Genomic DNA, 20,377 nt, shown 5'->3' with positions numbered 1-20,377 from the left:
TTCGCACAACAGAAAATTGAATACTAATTTGGATTCAAAGTATATTTTTCATAGTAACTCATGTTTATTGTCAATATATTATGCATGTACCTGCACTTTCAAAATTTTAAAAACTAACAAAATTAATAATGCTATGACATATTCTTTAAAAAAACATGATGTTCCCTATCAATCTCCAGTATATAAAACAAGTATACTTACTATTAAAACTGAAAATTCTAAGAAATATTCAATAATGATACTAACAATTAAAAAAAAAATGTCCATAATCAAACGAACTGTCAATATTACAAAAAAATTCTTGCTCTCACGGAACAAAACTGGAATATTGTTATAAATTTTAAAGATGTCTATAAAAATATTTCATATCTATTCTCAATGTCTTACAAATACGCATGTACTTTTGAATATCCACAAGCTATAAAAAATAATAATAATATAGTCTATACATTAAAAAAACCGACAAATCTTTCATCATTCTACATACTTTAAAGTCAGGATATATGTATTTAAAACCAAAAAATTTAAATCATTCTCTATATTGAAGATAAAAAACCTAAATATTTTCTTCATGATAACACATCTCTACTTACTACACTTTTATGTTTATTTTTACAATTCATTACATCTACGTTCTACATTTGTATATTCCTACCAGAAAATAGAAAATACAATAACAATCCACAACTGCATTTATCGAATGCTAGTAAATTACAGAATACTAAAGTCTAATTATAGATATATTAATTTGTCAAAATTATTATTATATACATTACTAACCCATATATCATGCTGCCAATATTCTATATGCAATAAATCTCTACACTATATGTTCACTTGTACTATTGATATATTCTTACAAACGCTATTTTTTATTGTAATTATTATAAAAAGAAGAACGAATCAAATTAATTATTGCTATCAATTAAACAAACACTCACTATGTCTCCGAGTATTATCTAAACATAAAATAAATCTTATAGAAAAAATCAAAACCTACAATTTTAGATATGAACTGAAATCGAGCAAGAATAGTGTTACACTAATTATGAGCATTATTACTTATTCATTTACTCGTAGAATTTTATATACATATTTTATCACACCTAAATAAATACAATGGAAAATTTTAACTTAAGCGAAATTGATAAAAATCTAAATATAGAAGAATACGTATGTGAAGCAGCCAGTGAATGCAATAAGATTTATGACAATATAATAAATAGACTAAAAATCTTGCACCTAAACATTAGAAGTATAAATAAAAACATGGATGAACTTTTGGTATCCCTAAATACATTATGTTCACAGCCAGATTTCATAATACTATCCGAGGCGCACATACATGCAAACATAAATATACCAATCATCCCAAACTACAAAAATTACAATACAAATTATCAGATTAATAAAAATAGTGGAATTGTAGTATACGCTAAAGAAAAATTTACTGATATCAATATTACCGAAATACACATATGCAAAGCAAACTGTTTGTCATTAAATTTTGTTTTAAATAATATGCCATTCAATATAATCGCAATATATCGAACACACAGTTCTGATGTACCTTTATTTATAGAAGAATTAAAAAAAATACTATGTAACAAAAAGCATCTAAATTGTATCGTAATAGGTGATTTAAATATTAATATTGGTCCTAATAACCACTGTAAAAATAAATTAGATTATATAAATGCTATGAATGAAATGAACTTTATATCATGTGTAAATAATTTCACAAGAGAATTTGCAAACCAATCGCCATCATGCCTGGACCACATATGGAGCAATATTAAACACACAGAAAAAATTAAATCTATTATATGGAAAAATGATATAACAGATCACCATACAAATATTTTTATTTATGATTTCAATAAAAACTTAGGATTAAATGACTCTAGAAAAAATATTAACATAATTTCCAAATTGAACAATGTAAAATTAAACAATAAATTAAGTAACGAATCTTGATCCTCAATACTAAATTGCCAAAACCCAGACATGTGCGCAAATTTCTTTGAAGAAACTTTAAATGCTCATATCGCAGACTGTACAACCTTTATAAATAATCAACCAAGTTCTAAATTAAGGCAAATCAAACCATGGATTACGCAAGGATTACTCATATCTATCCGGAAAAAAGAAAAACTTTTCATAGACACAAAAAAAAACCCTACCAATAGCCAAGTAAAAAACGAATACAAAATATTCCGGAACAAACTCATTAAAATTATCAAAGACACAAAAGAAAAATATTACAGGGAGAAAATAATCCTCACAAAAGAAAACCCTAAAAAAACATGGAACACTATAAATGAAATAATGAATAAAAATAATAAAAATAAGTCTACAATAAATGTCATAAACAATAATGGAACTAAAATAAATGCTATCCGTGAACCAAAAATGTGCGCAAATATTTTCAACAAATTTTTTGCTACCGTCGGTCAAAAACTTGCATATAAAATTGACCAAAATTATCAACCTGATGACATACATGAAGATAAAATAACAAATAGCAATCTTTCAATTTTTAAACCGACTTCAGAAAAAAATATTGAAAACATAATACAATCACTTAAAAATGGTAGTGCGCCAGGATACGACGGTATAACTACAGAAATCTTGAAAAAATACTGCAATTTTCTAACCAAACCGATTACGCATATAATTAATGTAAGTACTAAATACGGAATATTCCCGTCTAACTACAAAAAAGCCATTATAATCCCAGTATATAAATCCGGAGATCCAAAAGAAGTAAACAATTACCGCCCAATATCCTTATTATCCAACATTGCAAAAATTCACGAAAAAGTAATAAAAAAACAAAAACTGATTATACAGATAACCAAAAAAGTATTAACCCTAGTCAATACGATTTTAGAGATAAACTTAGCACACAAGACGCAATTGCAGAATTAACTAAGCTTATTTACAAAACATTAGATAGAGGCAAAAAATGCTTAAGTATATTCATTGACCTCAGTAAAGCTTTTGATAGTGTCTCACATTCAAAATTAATTAATAAAGTAAATAACATAGGAATTACTGGCAAAGCTAAAACATGGTTAAAAAGTTATCTCTATCAAAGAACTCAACAGGTTAAAGTAAACAACGAATTAAGTGAAATAGAAAATATAGATTTTGGAATTCCACAAGGAACTGTTTTGGGACCTTTACTTTTTATATTATATGTTAATGAACTTTTTCAACTCCCAATCATTGGAAACATCATATCTTACGCAGATGATACAGTTATAACTATTGAAGGAAATTCATGGAATGAGGTCGTAGTATCAGCTAATAATGCAATAAATATCGTTAAACTATGGTTTGACGAAAATTTATTGACACTGAATGTCGAAAAAACCCATTTTATTCCTTATAGTCTAACAGGGAATAACTCAAATGTAAATCTAAACATAAAAATTCACGAAAGAAATTGCCTCCTTAAATTCGCACCCTGTAATTCAAACTGTATAAACATTAGTAGTAAAAAAGAAATAAAATATCTTGGAATAATTATTGATAATAACATTAAATGGAAAAGTCAAATAAATTCCACAGTAGACAGAATGAGAAAACTAATCTATATATTTTTTAGACTAAGAAATATTGTATCATTAAAAATACTAAAAGATATTTATTATGCACTGGCGCACTCTGTCCTACAATATGGAATCGTGGCTTGGGGGGGTGTATATAAATCATCCCTACTCCCACTGGAAACTATTAAAAAAATACTAATAAAAATCATCTTAAAAAAGCCATATTACTACCCAACTATAAATGTTTTTCAAGATTTCCCGGTTCCCCCACTTACAAAAATTTATGACAAAATTGCACTTCTACAAATACATAAAGATTTCTTTAGTAAAAATAATTTATTGAATACACAATTGAATATTAGCAAAAGAATAATATCTGTTGGAGGACTAACCGTGCCACTAGCACGAACCACAACAGCACAACATCACTATACATTCAAGGGTGTAAAATTATTTAATAAATTACCCCTTGATATACGATCGGAAGAAAACTACGAAAAATATAAAAAAAAAAAAAATTAAAATACTCTTGTACCACCTCATAACTTTACTTATTGTTTAGAAATATGTTTTTGCCTTTTAAATTCTTTGAATCATTTATTAACTAACCTATATTTTTATTACTTTTATTGTTATTTTTTGTGTTATTTTTTGTTTTATTACTAATATTTTTTGTTTAATTTAAACAAATGTTAAAATATTTTTGTTGTCCTCTCCTAAACACAAGCAGCTGCTTTATTAGGAGAGTGATTGATATATTGGTGTTTATATTGTTAAAAAAAATTGTAACCTTGTTTATATGTTTCAATAAAAAAAAAATAAAATAAAAAAAAAAAAATATTATCAGCTCTGCTTTATTCCAACTGAATAGAATAACTCCATGTACTTACCACCTACCACCTACTTATTTAATCGAAATTTTATAAAATTATATTTATTTTACAACATCCATATTCTTAAATTTTTTACATTTCCTATCTATCTAATTTGGTAACTGCTATATTGGTCTATTTCATTATCTACACTTTTATTTATTTATTTATTGGATGATTTTTATAGCGCCGTTTTTGCGAAATATCACCTCAGGGGCGCTGTACAGTTAATGCAGATTTACAAAAATAGAATTACAAAAAAATATATAAATATTACAAATTGAAATTAAGTTAAATAAAATGAAGTACAGAAACAGGTGACACGGAGATGGAGAATCTGCTGCAAGAATCCTATGTGGTGAGGAAACTGGACCAGCTGCTGCAGCGAGAGAGTCCATCGCGTCCACCAACAGTGCCAGCACGAGGTTCGTCATCCTTCCAGGTATGTGTCTGCTGCTAATAGAGCGCTGACACAATGTCCTCTCATGGATTCCAGACCTTGGCAGCACCGCTGTGACATTCGACGAAGGTAGAGGATGGAGACTCTGCAGCAAGAATCCTAGGTGGTGAGGAAACTGGACCAGCTGCTGCAGCGAGAGAGTCCACCGCGTCCACCAACAGTGCCAGCACGAGGTTCGTCATCCTTCCAGGTATGTGTCTGCTGCTAATAGAGCGCTGACACAATGTCCTCTCATGGATTCCAGACCTTGGCAGCACCGCTGTGACATTCGACGAAGGTAGAGGATGGAGACTCTGCAGCAAGAATCCTAGGTGGTGAGGAAACTGGACCAGCTGCTGCAGCGAGAGAGTCCACCGCGTCCACCAACAGTGCCAGCACGAGGTTCGTCATCCTTCCAGGTATGTGTCTGCTGCTAATAGAGCGCTGACACAATGTCCTCTCATGGATTCCAGACCTTGGCAGCACCGCTGTGACATTCGACGAAGGTAGAGGATGGAGACTCTGCAGCAAGAATCCTAGGTGGTGAGGAAACTGGACCAGCTGCTGCAGCGAGAGAGTCCACCGCGTCCACCAACAGTGCCAGCACGAGGTTCGTCATCCGTCTTGGTATGTGTCTGCTGCTAATAGAGCGCTGACACAATGTCCTCTCATGGATTCCAGACCTTGGCAGCACCGCTGTGACATTCGACGAAGGTAGAGGATGGAGACTCTGCAGCAAGAATCCTAGGTGGTGAGGAAACTGGACCAGCTGCTGCAGCGAGAGAGTCCACCGCGTCCACCAACAGTGCCAACACGAGGTTCGTCATCCTTCCAGGTATGTGTCTGCTGCTAATAGAGCGCTGACACAATGTCCTCTCATGGATTCCAGACCTTGGCAGCACCACTGTGACATTCGGAAAGTCCATCTCCTTGTACACTTGTTTCTGGTGATTATGTTAGTGGTGCATTGTTCCGAAATAATAGGCGGCGGACGGGATAATAAATCAGCTTGGGCACTTGTTAGGGCTTTCAGAGTTTCCAAGAATAACATTGAAAACATCTGGCGTACCTACAGTTACCGATTCTCGTCCCAAGTTCAACTTCATTGAATTTAGTATATTTTTAGCACAATTTTCGATTATTCATTTTTGAAACACTGCACTCTAGTCACATTACTATTAAGTTCTGATTACTAATTGGTAAGTTAATTTAAAATGTTGATTCACTGATTTTTAAAATAACTTCAAAGGGATATTGCCTCGTTTCCCTTGAAAATACTAAAAAACACAAAGCGGTTGGAGACGGCATGACGCGTCCAGCTGCCACAAAGGGCGCTATGCTACTTTTGTTTTCATACTATATTAACTTTTTTTTTCTTATTTTATAAATAAAATCTTTCTTTCTTTTCTTTACCTTATGTATACTGTGATGGCACTACTCCCCTACTCAAATACGAGAAACTTTCTTTCTGTATTGAATTGTGTAGTAACGTGAAAAAAAAACATTTTATTGTGATTGAGTTTTTAGAACCATATTCTTTTCTTCTGTAAATCTGTAATATGTCTATATTTCAAATAAAAAAAAATGTTTTAGAAACCACAACCTGATGAAACACGTGCTGAATCATGGTGAAGAAATTTTTTTATGATTGGTAACTATTGTGTTACTAATTATTCATGTTCTTATAGGGATGTTAATATTAAAACCCTCATGACCTATGCTTCTCTTACTACTTTCAGTCATTACTGTATTTGTGTACAACTTACTATATTGTCTAATATAGTGTTCGTGTTCTTGTGACGTTTTTATAAATATTTTATTCGTATGTACTGGTACACTTTGTATTTAATAGTTTAAAAGTCATATGTTTCTCGTTTATTCATACAATTTTCTAATTTTTAATTAGTTAATTTCTTTGTATAGTATTTTTGTGGGGGCATGTGTGTTATAGTTGATGAGTTTTATTAATAATTTTATTATGTATTATTTGCTAATCGGTAAGGTTAGTAATGTGTGTGTTTCTTCATATTTATATCAGTTAATTTGGGTGGGACTGTATTAAGCTAAAGTATGAGCCCATCTTTACTTCTGTTGGTTGAAGATTAGAGATTCTACCAAATACATCAATTAGTTGAATGTTTTTTATTTCAGCTTTTCTATGTGCTGTTTAAAGGTAAAGTGTTTGTCACTTTGCAGGCCCAGTTATATTTCACATCTGGAATATGTAGGTTTATTCCTTCTGTTTGTAATTGTTTATGTAACGACGTCATTTTTTTAGGTGACCTTAAGATCATTTAACCGTTTTTATTAGATATTAACCTATATATCAGGATATCTGATAGGATATTTTTAATAAGCCAGTTTTTCAATATATTGAGGTCGATTTAAGATTGTTCTAATAAAATTTCAGAGTTTTTGCTTTCGTAAACTATCGCAGTGTCATCTGCGTATAAGAAGATTTTGTCATTTAGTCAATTGACAAATATCATTTTTGTACATTTGGAATATGAGTTGCCCCAGTAAGGATCCTTGAGGAACTCCATAGTTTTTGCTCTCGAATTATCTCCCATGCTTACATATTATTTTCTGTTAATTAAAAACAATTTATAAAAATAAAAACTCTTTATACACATGTTGTAAGTGTGTCCTCATGCCCAGGTTTCGGGTAGGTATATAGTAAAGGGAAAGATAATCTCAAACACGTATTCTGCTGTCTCAACATACTCAACTATCTGGTTCACCTGATCGACGCAATATAGTTGGGTGTCCCTGATTTCTTTTTAAATTTTACCTTATTTCCGATACCTTCGCGTTATATTTTATATTATTACGAAGATCATCCAAGTTTAGAAATTGGCGCACCTGGTGTTTAACAGTAAGTGTGTTCGGTCCCGCATGTTTGTCGGCCATTGTTTTCAGTCACAGTAAATTCTTCCGATAGAGATGTCATCGTGCGCTCCCGCCACCTCACGTCCGTATAAGATCCGCGTGAAATTCTGGATCATTTTGCACAGAAGGGCGAACCTTTTCTGTACTATATCTTGACGGGGGATGAGACGTGGATGTGCTACTAAACTCCAGAATCTAAAATACAATCACTTCAGTGACGTCATGCATCTTCCCCAGCCATCAAAAAGTTCAAGACGACCCATTCAGCCAGAAAAGTCGACGGATGGGAAACGTTTTTCGATTGTCTTTAATAAACTTTTACAGGGCTTCATCACATTATCAGCTTTATGTGATTAATTGTGACCTCAGAACGGGGTACCCCGGTAAGGTCACATTTTTTTCAAGCATTGTAAAAAATCAATAAAAAAAGGTTCGACTTTTTTAAGTGTTTAACTGGGTTATTAAAGATATCAATTTAATTATAAATGGTATAAATATTTTTTTCTATTTATTATTATTTTTCTAATCTAGGATCAATGTGTCCAGAAGTGACGGACGAATGATCTATCCCTCCCGTTGTGGCGCAAGGCGATGGGTCAAGACCGATGAGACCATTTGGAGAGGTCAAAGGGTCTCCCCACACCAGCCTAGTTAAATTCAACAGAATTAGTTGGTTTGGTGACCACTGATTTGAAGAACTTACCAAGATCGCTGACGCAGCAGCAGAGTTAAATAGAAGGCAAAATTGCCAGCTGCGGTAGAGGGCAACGAGTCTTCCCCATCTACAACTTCTTGTCTTATATGTGGAAGATCGAAAGGAAATTATACTAAACACATAGAATGGGTAATATATCCCTAAACTTATCGCACAAGAGATGCGAAAGTTTTTATTTCATTTATAATGATTTGTGCGAAATTGAAAACAATTTTTTTGTAATCTCATAAAATATGTAAATTTTTTTATACATAAAACTTCACAAAATGGCCCAAAACTGACTTTTACTTTAGTTTATGGAGTTCCATAACAAGGTAGGCTTTAATTCCAGTATTCATTAATTTCAATTCATTTTTTTTTTCATTTTTCAATCGGTCTCGACATTGCTAACCTTTTCGCTGAACACTTCTCCTCCGTCTATTCTGATACCTCGTGCACTATCCCTCCACTCAACTATACTAATACTATTGATTTAAATAATTGCCAAATCACACTTATAGATGTCTTTAACTCCTTAAAAAATCTCCCCATCAAAACAAGCACTGGTCCTGATGATGTTCCAGAAATATTACTGAAGGAATGTAAATTTACTATATCTAAGCCAATTTGTTTGTTATATAACTTGTCAATATCATCTGCCACTTTTCCAGACTCCTGGAAAGTTTCTTATATCAGACCTATTTTCAAATTAGGCAATAAGTCGAACGTAGAAAACTATAGACCCATATCGATATTATCCCATATTCCAAAAATATTTGAGTCAATAATCACGAAGAAAATCACACCTATCTTTAAAAATGTACTGATCGAGGAACAGCATGGATTTAGATCTGCTAAATCTACTACTACTAACTTACTATCCTTTACCAATTCCATCGTCAATGGTCTAGAAGATAACTCACAAATAGATGTTCTATATACCGACTTCTCTAAAGCTTTCGACAAAGTAAACCACTCAATCCTTATGGCCAAACTATATGCTATCGGTATTAGAAACCCCTTACTATCATTCTTTAATTCTTATTTAAGCAATAGAAAACAAAGAGTTAAATTAAACAACTTTGTGTCTACTATTATTGAAGTAACATCCGGCGTACCTCAAGGAGCACATCTAGAACCGCTTCTTTTTAACTTGTTTATAAACGACATTATTAGTATTTTTTCTCATGCACGCTTTTGGCTTTTTGCGGACGACAATAAGATTCTAAAGATAATAAAAAATCACGATGACTGCCTTCTTTTCCAATCGAATATCAACTCTTTCAATGATTGGTGTAAAATTACTTGCTTGAAACTAAATGTCGATAAATGCAAAATTATGTCCTTCTATAGATCAAAAAATCCGATTGTCTTCGAATACAACCTTAATAATATTTGCTTAGCAACTGTTACATCTATTAAAGACCTTGGTGTCTCTCTTGATAGCAAGCTTTCTTTTCGGGATCACATAACTGCAATCGTTAATAAATCGCTCAAACTACTTGGTTTCATCACTAGAATCACTTCGGACTTAAAAACGTAAATACCCTTAGAACTCTTTACTGCTCCTTGGTTCGCCCCCATCTTGAATATGCTTGTGTTATTTGGTCTCCTTTTTATGCTGTCCACATTCGACGCTTTTAATCTGTTCAACATCGGTTCTTAAGAGGGATTGCTAGGAGGCTAGGTTTAGAAAAAGGTAAATACTCATATGATGAAATTGAACGAACTCTAAACCTCTCTCCTTTGGAAGTCCGTCGGGAAAGAAATGACCTCATTTGCTTCTTCAAAATTATAAATGGTTTTATTGATTTACCTACGCTACTGCAACTCATTCCCTTTAATATCCCCTCGCAAAGACTCAGAAATAATGAACTGCTCTTCCTCAACCATCATTCGACAAATTATGGATATTATTCACCATTGTCCAGAATGTGTAGACTGGTCAACTCAAGTCAAAACCTTAACTTTTTTGGGATAAGTCTAAATGATTTTGCCAGTCGCTAAACAAGTGACGGAATATTAAGTGTCCTGTGGTCCTGACCCACGGCGTATTCTTGACTTGATTCGACTTGTCACTTTAATTTCTAATATTATTATTATTATTATTTTATTTTTTTAATTGTTTAACTTATAACATTGTTACATTGTACATAAAATTAGGTAATAATAGGTAATAGTGTAAAACATAAGTTATTGAATTTCTACTCCAATGAAGAGTGCTAGCTCTTGAGCTTGGCGTAGGAGTTATTTGACAATTATTTCATGTTTATATCAGTAATTAACATAAATACAGTACAATAAATATAAACTTAAAAGAGGATTGTGACGTTAATTTTGGTTGTAACATGAATTGAAGTTATAACATTTGATAGGTGATATTAATTTTTTTTAAAGATAAATTTGACCTTCTTTTTGAATAAAATAAAATCTGGTATTTTTTTCACTTCTTCGTGAAGAGTATTAAAATATCTTATGCCTTTGTAAATGTAGTTATTGTGCATTTGTTGTGTTGAAAATAGAGGAATTTGGATGTTAAAATTATGCCTTAAGGATGAGTTAAATTTAAGTTTTTTTACTACAGTTTCTTTATATATTTGTAATATTGCATCTTTTTTATAGAGGTCTTCAATTTTTGGTACTTCAAAAATTTTGAACAATGATGCTGAAGAGAAAGTTGGTTTTTTTTTCAAAATTACTTTGATAATTAGTTTTTGTACCACTTTAACAGAGCTTAAAAATTTTTCATATGCACCTCCCCACCCAATGATTCCATACTAAAGTAATGATTGGACTAGTGCGTAATAGACTTTTTTCAGGTTGTTTAGCTTGAGAACATTTCTTAATCTAATGAATATATAGATACATTTTCTAATGCGTTTAACAAGTTCACATATGTGTCTGTTCCATTTCATATGTTGGTCTACAATTACACCGAGGTATTTTATTTCAGTTGTTTGGTTTAGTATGGTACATGATTTATTACAAACATCTTTGTTACATTTTTTGTTGTGTATTATTATATGAATGTTGGGGTTAGTTTTGAATTTATTTAGGGTAAGGAGTACAATGGTTGGCACTTTATGGTAAACTTCCAACTTGATACCCGATTTTGTGTTATCATTGCAAGTTTTTAAAAATATATTTATTACAGTTGACTTGTTCAACAATTGAGTGCACATTTTTAATGTTGCCTGTCTTTAATTTTGCTTGCGTTTTTCACTATAGTGAATCAAATCGCAAACATATAAAAAGTACAATCATTGGCACCCACGATACATTAATTGGCATTGCAAGAAGTATAATCATTGGCACTTTGTGTTATATATTATTTTTGTAAAGAAAACTTTTTTTTTCAGTAAACTTTATTGAAAGAGGATACAGTTCACAAAGAGGATAGATTTTACTAAAAAATTATATTTTTCAAATATTAAAAAAACTGCGGTAGGTGGGTATTACGTACTTCTTTTAAGAAATTTCAATCTTCTTTTAGCAAAACTTCAATAATTTCGCTTTCCTAAAGATTTTTTGTGTCATCTGGTAGACTTTGAATATTATTGTCATTTCCAGAAACGGGTTTTTAACTATAATTTTAAATGGTTTTTTGAGTGTCACGCATGAAATGATTTTTATTTTAGGTTCAACAGATTTATGTACGCTTGCACTGTTGGTTTGGAAAATATTATTCGATGTTGATGGTTCATTTTCCTTTCCTATTGATTTTTCCTTTTCAGGAAGAGTAATTATTTGTAATTTTGTAGGTTTTTGCACGACGTTACAAGAAGTTTTGGAATGAAATTGTGTTGAAGTCGAACCATTCTTGTTTATTTTATCATTTAATTTTTTAAAAATCGTAAACAGTGTTAAAAAATCTGATGATTCATTGTCAAATTAGTGTTTCTCAAATATTTTAATTTTTTCATCACCAACAATCCTTTTAAAGTCTTCTTAGTTCAATAAATTTGTATTTTCTTGTGGTTTTTGTGATGGTGAGGTTAATCGAGTGAGAGGATGGTTAGATTTCCCCAAACATTTGGAATAGTCCAATGCATTTGGATTCCAAGTGAAAAGTCCACAAGCTTTAAAACCATTAACTACAACAGTCTTGTTAATAAATTTTTCCAAAACAATCTTAAGGATCGGACCGAAGTCAGTTTTAGTAAGAAATTTTGAAACGTTAGTTCTTCTCCATTCCAAAACGGCCCTTTTCCATGCATTTTTCATTGGTTTAAATGCAGAAACATCAGCAGGCTGCAGAATACGGGTTGCATTTGGATATAAAGCTATTAATATTATACCCAATTCTTGACACAGCTGACTTAATTCAAAAGTTGTGTGACTCTTGTGACCATCGAGAAACAAAATTACAGGAAATTTAACGATAAATCTACACAGATGCGGATGAAGGACATTTTTTTATTTATGAAATGAAGATGTCCCCTTTCATCCATCCATTTTCAGACAATCCTATTCCCCATTCGCTTGGTATAGATCGAATGATGTCTTGTCGCATTCTTTTTAGAGGAAAAATTACCATTGGTGGAGTTATCTCACCATAAGCTGACAAAGTAAACATTACTGTTAGACATGATTTACTTGGTGCGTGTTCTACTTCGTAAACATTCCTTGTACGCTTCATAGCCAGAACCATAGAATTTTTGGGACATAACTTTAAATTAGTTTCGTCACCGTTAAATATACGTTTTGGATCATTTAATATTTCAGTTAAATCGTTTTCATGTAAGTAGTCGTAGATTTGTTGAAACCAGCGTCTTATGTTTGTTTCTGAAACAACCGAGCTCGCTGAAGTTACTGCCTCAGCAGTTCGGGTACAAATTTCAGGATGTCTCCGTAAAAATAATTTATACCATCCTTCCCCAGGGTTGTTGTTAATAAATGCATTTGGTCGAGAATTTTTACTGAGAAAATATCGCACGCTCTCCAGAATATCTTCTTTTCTTCGTGGGAAACCTTTCTGACTGCTTGTACTAATCCACCGAACGAGGATAGACTCTTATTCTTCTGCTAAAACTGTTGCTGGTCCGGGTCTTGTCTTAACATATTTTTCACTTAATCTAAATTGAATAGTAGACCGTGGATTGTTGAATTGTTTAGAAGCGGCTTTTTTCGACATACCACTTTTCACAGCATCTAAAGCCTTCTGAATGTCGTTCTCCTTGTATTTTTTGAAATACTTTAAATCAGCAGGAACTTTAGGCATTTTAATTTGATATCTGTAAAAAACACAAACAAAACTAACTTTAATAAATAATTTTAAATCAATTAATGGTGTAAACTTTAGTGTGTATCATTGGCAGTGTAAATATTGGCACACCTATCAGTATAGTGATTGGCATGCGCAGGTTATAGTGATTGGCACTGCTAATAATAATACTTTAATTAAACAAATGTATGTTCTAAATTTAACTTCTGAATTTAAGCAAAACTACATATCAATTGTCTAAAAAAACACAATTTATCAATTATTATATGAAAGTACAGTGATTGACATGCATGCCAATGAATAGACCTCCATACAAATGTAACACACAATCATTGGCACCTGGCAATTATCTTATCCAGGCGCTTAAACTAAATAAGGATAGCAAAGAAACTCACCTTTGGCCTTTATTTACAACACAATACTCTAAAATATATCAATATCTTGTAAAAACTTGAAATAATTATCAATATAATGGAAGACTTACCTTATGAAAACAATAAGAAATTTTGATAAAACGTGATGAGCACTACCCGCGTCCACGGATCAGTTGACAGTTGAAAAATGTTGGCCTGTGTATGAAATAAATTATGCCCATCTTAAAATAGGATAGTGTGGGAACACAATACGTCTAAAATTGGGAAATATTTCTCGCCGTAGCCACTAATATTACTGTTTCAATTCAGGAGTGCCAATCAATGGGGGGGTGCCAGAGATAGTACCGTTTACCCTATTGTGAATGGTATATAAACTGTTTTTTTGCGTTAATTGTAAGTAGATTTGTATCGAACCAGTTTTTTAGGATTTGGATGTCATTATTTGCATTTTCATTTACAATTTTCCAGTCATTACCCTTAATTATGATAATTGTATCATCTGCGTAAGATATAACTGTTCCACTGAGGTTTTGTTTGAAAATATCGTTTACGTACATGATAAAAAGTAAAGGACCCAAAACAGTACCTTGTGGTATCCCAAAATCACTTGTGAGTGGTAGACTAGATGCGTGATTAATTTTTACAACTTGTGTTCTTTGGTGAAGATAACTTTTTAGCCAACTTAATGCTGTGTCATTAAAACCTACGATCTTTAATTGTTGTATTAGTTTGACATGAGATATGCTGTCGAAGGCTTTTTGGAGATCAACAAAAATACCAACACATTTTAATGATTTGTCTAAAGCGTCTTGTATGGTACTAGATAATTTAGCAATGGCGTCTTTTGTGCTTTTGTTTTCCATGAATCCAAACTGGTTTTCGTGAATTATATTATTAATCTTTATGAACTGAGTTATTCTTTTTTTGGCAGTTTTTTCAAATATTTTTGCAATGTTTGATAGTAAAGAAATAGGGCGGTAATTGGTTGGTTCTTCCGGATTGCCGGTTTTAAATATTGGTATAATTACAGATTGTTTGTACATGGATGGAAAAACTCCGCTTTGAAAACTTGTATTGATTATATGAGTTAATGGTTTTGATACTTGAGATTTTATACATTTCAGTGTTTGTATTGTGACCCCATCAAAACCAGGGGCAGAACCTCCTTTCATACCTGTAATAATTTGTTCAATTTCTTCTGGTGTTGTTGGTTGAAATAATTCAAATTTATGCTAATTATTTACTGTAGTATTTGGGTCATTTGGGGTAAGGCCTTGTTGGATTTTTTTAGCGAGGTTTTTTCCTACATTAGCAAAAAAAATGTTAAATACATTTGCGGCTTCTAGAGGTTTATCTTTACAGCAGATTTTTGAATCATTATGATTTACATTGTTGATTGTTTTATTTTTTAAATGTTTTTTATCGACAATTTCATTTATGATGGACCAAATCCTTTTACTGTCATTTCCAGATAATTCAAGTTTTTGTTTGTAGTAGTCATCCTTTGTGTTTTTTATTAGATATGTAAGTTTTTTTTTATAAGTTTTGAAATGTTTTTGTAAAGTTATATTTTCCGGTTGTTTTGTATATTGTTTGTAGAGTGTTTCTTTGTGTCTAATTGAGATGATTAATCCGTGAGTTATCCATGGTTTGATTGGCTTTAGTTTTGAAGATGTTTTGGTAGATTTAATATTTCTACAAGCATTTATGTGAAAACTCAGTTTTTTATCAAATATTTTGCAGCATTCTTCTACATCGTTACATTGATATATTTCTTCCCATTCTTTTTCGTTACTTAATATTTTAGTGAGAGAATTTATATTAATACTATAGTTGTATTTATTAGTATTATTAACGGCCGTTGTGGTTGGTAATGAGAGGTTTTGATGTTTGTAGTCATATTTAAATATACATGCAAAATGATCCGTTACAGCTGTTTTAATTACCGCAGATGATATATTTTGTATATCTTTGGTGTTTGTGAATATGTGATCTATACAAGATGGTCGTTGTCCGATAATGTTTCTGGTGTTTGAATTTATACATGAAATGTAATTTAATTCTGCTAACATATTTAAATAGTTATCTTTATCGTTAGAGGAGTAGTCATTAGCGATATTTAAGTTAATATCTCCGATGAGTATTGTTTTTTTGTTTCTATGATGTTGTAATATATTTTTTAATTCTTCTATGTATGTGGTTATAGCAGAAAAGTGTGTCCGATAAATAGCAATGATATTAAATGAATAATTCATAAAATTTATCTCCAAGTTTAATAAATTGACATTATTCACCATAATTTCATTTACACTTGTGACAGCGTAAATATTTGATACAAATATGGCGACGCCGCTATTTCTGTTAATTTTATATTTTGTTGCATAGTACGAGTAACCCGGTATATTATAATTAATTTCACTCGATGAATGCGTTTCTGATAATATTATACAGTCAAGTCTATTTAATTGTTTAATAGTTATTAGAAATTCTTCGAAATTTTTTTCCAAAGATCTAACGTTCATGTGTATTATTATTAGGCTGGCTGTAGGTTTTATATCTATAAAATCGTTTGTATTATTTACCGTGTCAAAAATCCTTTCGTCTATTTTATATGAATTATCTATTGCGTTTATTATAAAGTCGTTCATTTTGAGGTAGTAATAAAATTAACAATAATGTTGGCGCTGGGAATACACTTCACATTTGCAATTATAATATTATATGTGTTGGCTTGTATATTATCACTGCGTGTTAACACTTTGCGGGCGGGCTTTTCGTAATATTTTTTTGAATTATTGTGCATATTATTTAGGTTTTCGTTACACTTGTAATTAATAATATGCATCATTAGTCGTAATCGATGCGATCCCTCGCAATTTTCAGCATTTTGTTTCTATAGTTGCACCTAATACTGTTGGCTGCGTGGTCCGTGGTGTTTTTTTCTCCATATTTAGAATTTTGTCTGGTGCAGTTTACACATGCTGGTACTGTTTTTTCTCTTCTCGGACATTTTGAAAGGATGTGATCGCCCATCCAGTGTGGGCAAATTGGAGGGCTGGTTCGGTGTAGGCATCTTTTAGCCGTATGCATGAACATACAGCAATGAAAACATTGAGTCAGTGGATCGCAATCTTCAATTTTTACTCGTTGAAACTGTATATTTAGTTTACCGAGTGCAAGGAGACTTTTTCGCATTTTGCCACTAGTTTCCATGATGTAGCTAGTAAACTGGCGCTGCTTTTCGTTTATGTTTGTGTTTTTTATCTCCGTTATAAGTGTGATTTTGTTGTCTTCACTTTCCTTGTAAACATCTTCAATTCCTTCGTTCTGGGTAATTATTCCGCAAACTATTTCGTCTTCAGTAAGATTGGATTTTAATCCTTTTATTATTATTTTTGGTCTTTTCTTTTCAATTTTATTTACCACCAAATCGGTATTCAGTTTTTTTATTTCGGCGGTTAAGGTATTTGCATATTCCTTTTTTGGGCATGATATTATTATTTTTTCTTCTTTTGTTTTTCTCAAACCATTTATTCCTATCTTTATGTTGCTTAAATTTATTTCTTTTTTTATTATCTTTTCAATTTCTTCTGCTTTAGCATTATTTTTGGTCGACGAAATGATGATTGAGAATCTCTCTTCTTCTCGAGGAGTGACTTTGGTTGTTGATAATACCTGTGCATAGGATGGTGTTGATGCGCTTTTCATTATTTTTTCAAAGTTTCCCACCAGTTGGTCGTTTTTTTCTATAAGTTTGTCTTGTAGTTGAATTTTTTGTTGTTGCATTTTTAATATTTCAGATTTCACTTCATTGTCAAGATCAATAATCAAGATCAATAATAATAATAATAATTATATCTACCATATTCCTCTGCTTTCATGTACCTTTGTCTTCTCCTATATTTTTCATTTTACTTTATTCGTGTTATTATTTGGTAATTTGGACGATGACCGTTAATAAAAAATAAATAAATGTATTATTTTTAATTAGCAGTTTAAAATATTCTAACCCCAATCAAAGTGGTCCAGAAGAATTTTATAGAAACCCTCCACAAATTCAACAGAAACGCTATTCGCAGATTTCAGGGTGCCCCGAGTAAAGGATATCTTCAAGAAAAATGCAATTATCCAAATTTCCAAACATAATATCATCAAAAACATTAAAACCCAGCTATCAAAAAATATTAACATCAAAATACCAAACTAATTCAAAACAATTATATCTATTTAGGAATAATGTATTTCAACAACCTTCTGATTGAAATAAAGAAATTAAAAGACATCGCCAAAATGAAGTTATACTTGTCAGGAATAATTAACTAAATACTTGCCCGTTTTTCACTTTCTTAATATTTATTATCAGTCTATATTCAACTCTACTTTATTTAGATGTTTTTAATTACTCTCTTAATTTATAATTATTTATTATGTAACTGAAGTGTTGTGCAGCTTTCGCTGGTGGGTAGTAAGATTGGGTTAGTTGCAAGACTTCGGGATTGCCGGAGATAACTTCCCGCTCCTTGAGCTAGTCCTAGTTACTCAGTGATTGTATCTACAATCATTGTATCTACATTCACTGAGTAACTAGGAGTTATCAAGTTCCACTGACAGTAGAACCTAACGTGTATTATTGGAAAATACCCATTTCCAGGAGCATCTTAGACTGGAGATAAAGGCCCAGTCTAAGAGAAAAATATTGACGGTACCTCTGGAGAGTTCTACCGTTCGAGTACCCACTGCGGTATATTACAGTAACAAAATCGTACAGGTACTCATATATGTACAGCTACACATATAGATAATAATAGTCGTACACGACATACAGTGCTATTCCACACGCTAAATTATAAAACAAATGCAGCATCTAATTCGACAATTAACCGAGCTCTTCATACTCTAAATAATATTTGTCTTAACTCTAACATTGACAATTTTTCGGATCCACTGCCCAAATTCAAACGTGGCATCATGTCAATAATTTAAAGTATTCAATGGGCATACATACCTAAAGACACACACACACACACACCCTCTCAAACATACATTACACGCGTCACACACACACCTATAAACTACACAAGTCACCTGGTAATTAAGGAATAAACATACCACTTAGCAGACATTACAAGGAAACATATCCAGAGGCGGTTCCTTGGTACGTGCATTTGTGCATTGCACTGCTTGTCTTCAATCTCCACATAACAAAATTACAACGACATCTGTGGCCCAGTGATCGATGTAAGAAATTCGTAATTCCCGTCAGGTCATTATTTGAGCTATCTTCTAGTAAAAAAATCCCGCGCAAAAGCAAGCGGTCGTGCATACCCCGATATGCACAAAACCAACTTTTACCATACTACTAAAACAGCGTCGGGCGGTATCGAGACATCCCGAAGTAGCCGAAACGGTGACATGAGCGAGACAGATTACACTCTTAACGTCAAATTACGTGTTAGAGCAGTGCAGATACATAACCCATCCGTGCATTATCGAAGTGCTTTGACGGCGAGTGAATTTTGCATCACTTTGATCATGCGTAATCCAATGCGTTTGGAATGGATTCGCTTAGAAATACTAATGTTCAATGTTAACGCAACAACATTAACACATTGGAACTCGTTCGCGGTGAAATCAAACTGTTTCGCTATATTTTCAACGATGAATTGAGTGTCCTTTATTTTCAAGATAATTTTGTATTATTTAATCAGTTATTTTACAAATATAACTTAGAAGATAGAATGAATTACAGTAGGTGTTCCCATTCATTAATTTGCTCCACCTAAATTACAGACTAGGTACATTTTAAAAGTGAAATGCACTGCTGGTAATTACAGTCACGGGCCGCGTCTGAACATATCATAGGCACACAACATGAAGTATCTTATTCCTGTATATTGTTTCATCTCTGTAAATCGAGTACTATTTGTTTCTATAAAATAAAATAAATAATCCAGAAGCTTCAATTATTTTTATTATATATATACTTACCTATTGCATAATGTTATTCTATTTTCCTTATAACTAGTGTAACTCGCTCACCAAGCACAAGAATCAGTTTCTTCTTTGGTGAGATTGCGATTGTAAATATATTTTGTACCCATGTGTAATTTGACAAGACTAGATTTAGAGCGCCGGGTCCAAACCGTGTCTTCAGCCGATAGTGATAATATACAGTACAATACTTATAATACAAACTTATTATACATTTCTAGAGTGATCTATGTTATTACTAACTATTTATGGAGATAATATACAGTACAAAACTTACCTGGTAGGTCACTTGAGATTAACACTTAATTAACATAATTTTTTGTTAGCGAAATTTAGA

The 20,377-nt window shown here is 32.1% G+C and overlaps 1 pseudogene; it reads right to left on the bottom strand.

Annotated features, from left to right (window-relative positions):
* Positions 1 to 12,015: 12,015 nt before the first annotated feature.
* On the bottom strand, positions 12,016 to 14,211 carry LOC149416324 (uncharacterized; annotated as a pseudogene).
* Positions 14,212 to 20,377: the final 6,166 nt, after the last annotated feature.

Source organism: Hesperophylax consimilis, chromosome 17 (genome assembly GCF_061612785.1).
Source record: "Hesperophylax consimilis isolate HC1 chromosome 17, BYU_Hcon_1.0, whole genome shotgun sequence".
NCBI classification, from domain to species: Eukaryota; Metazoa; Arthropoda; class Insecta; order Trichoptera; family Limnephilidae; genus Hesperophylax; species Hesperophylax consimilis.
This window is presented reverse-complemented; position numbering and strand designations above follow the sequence as displayed.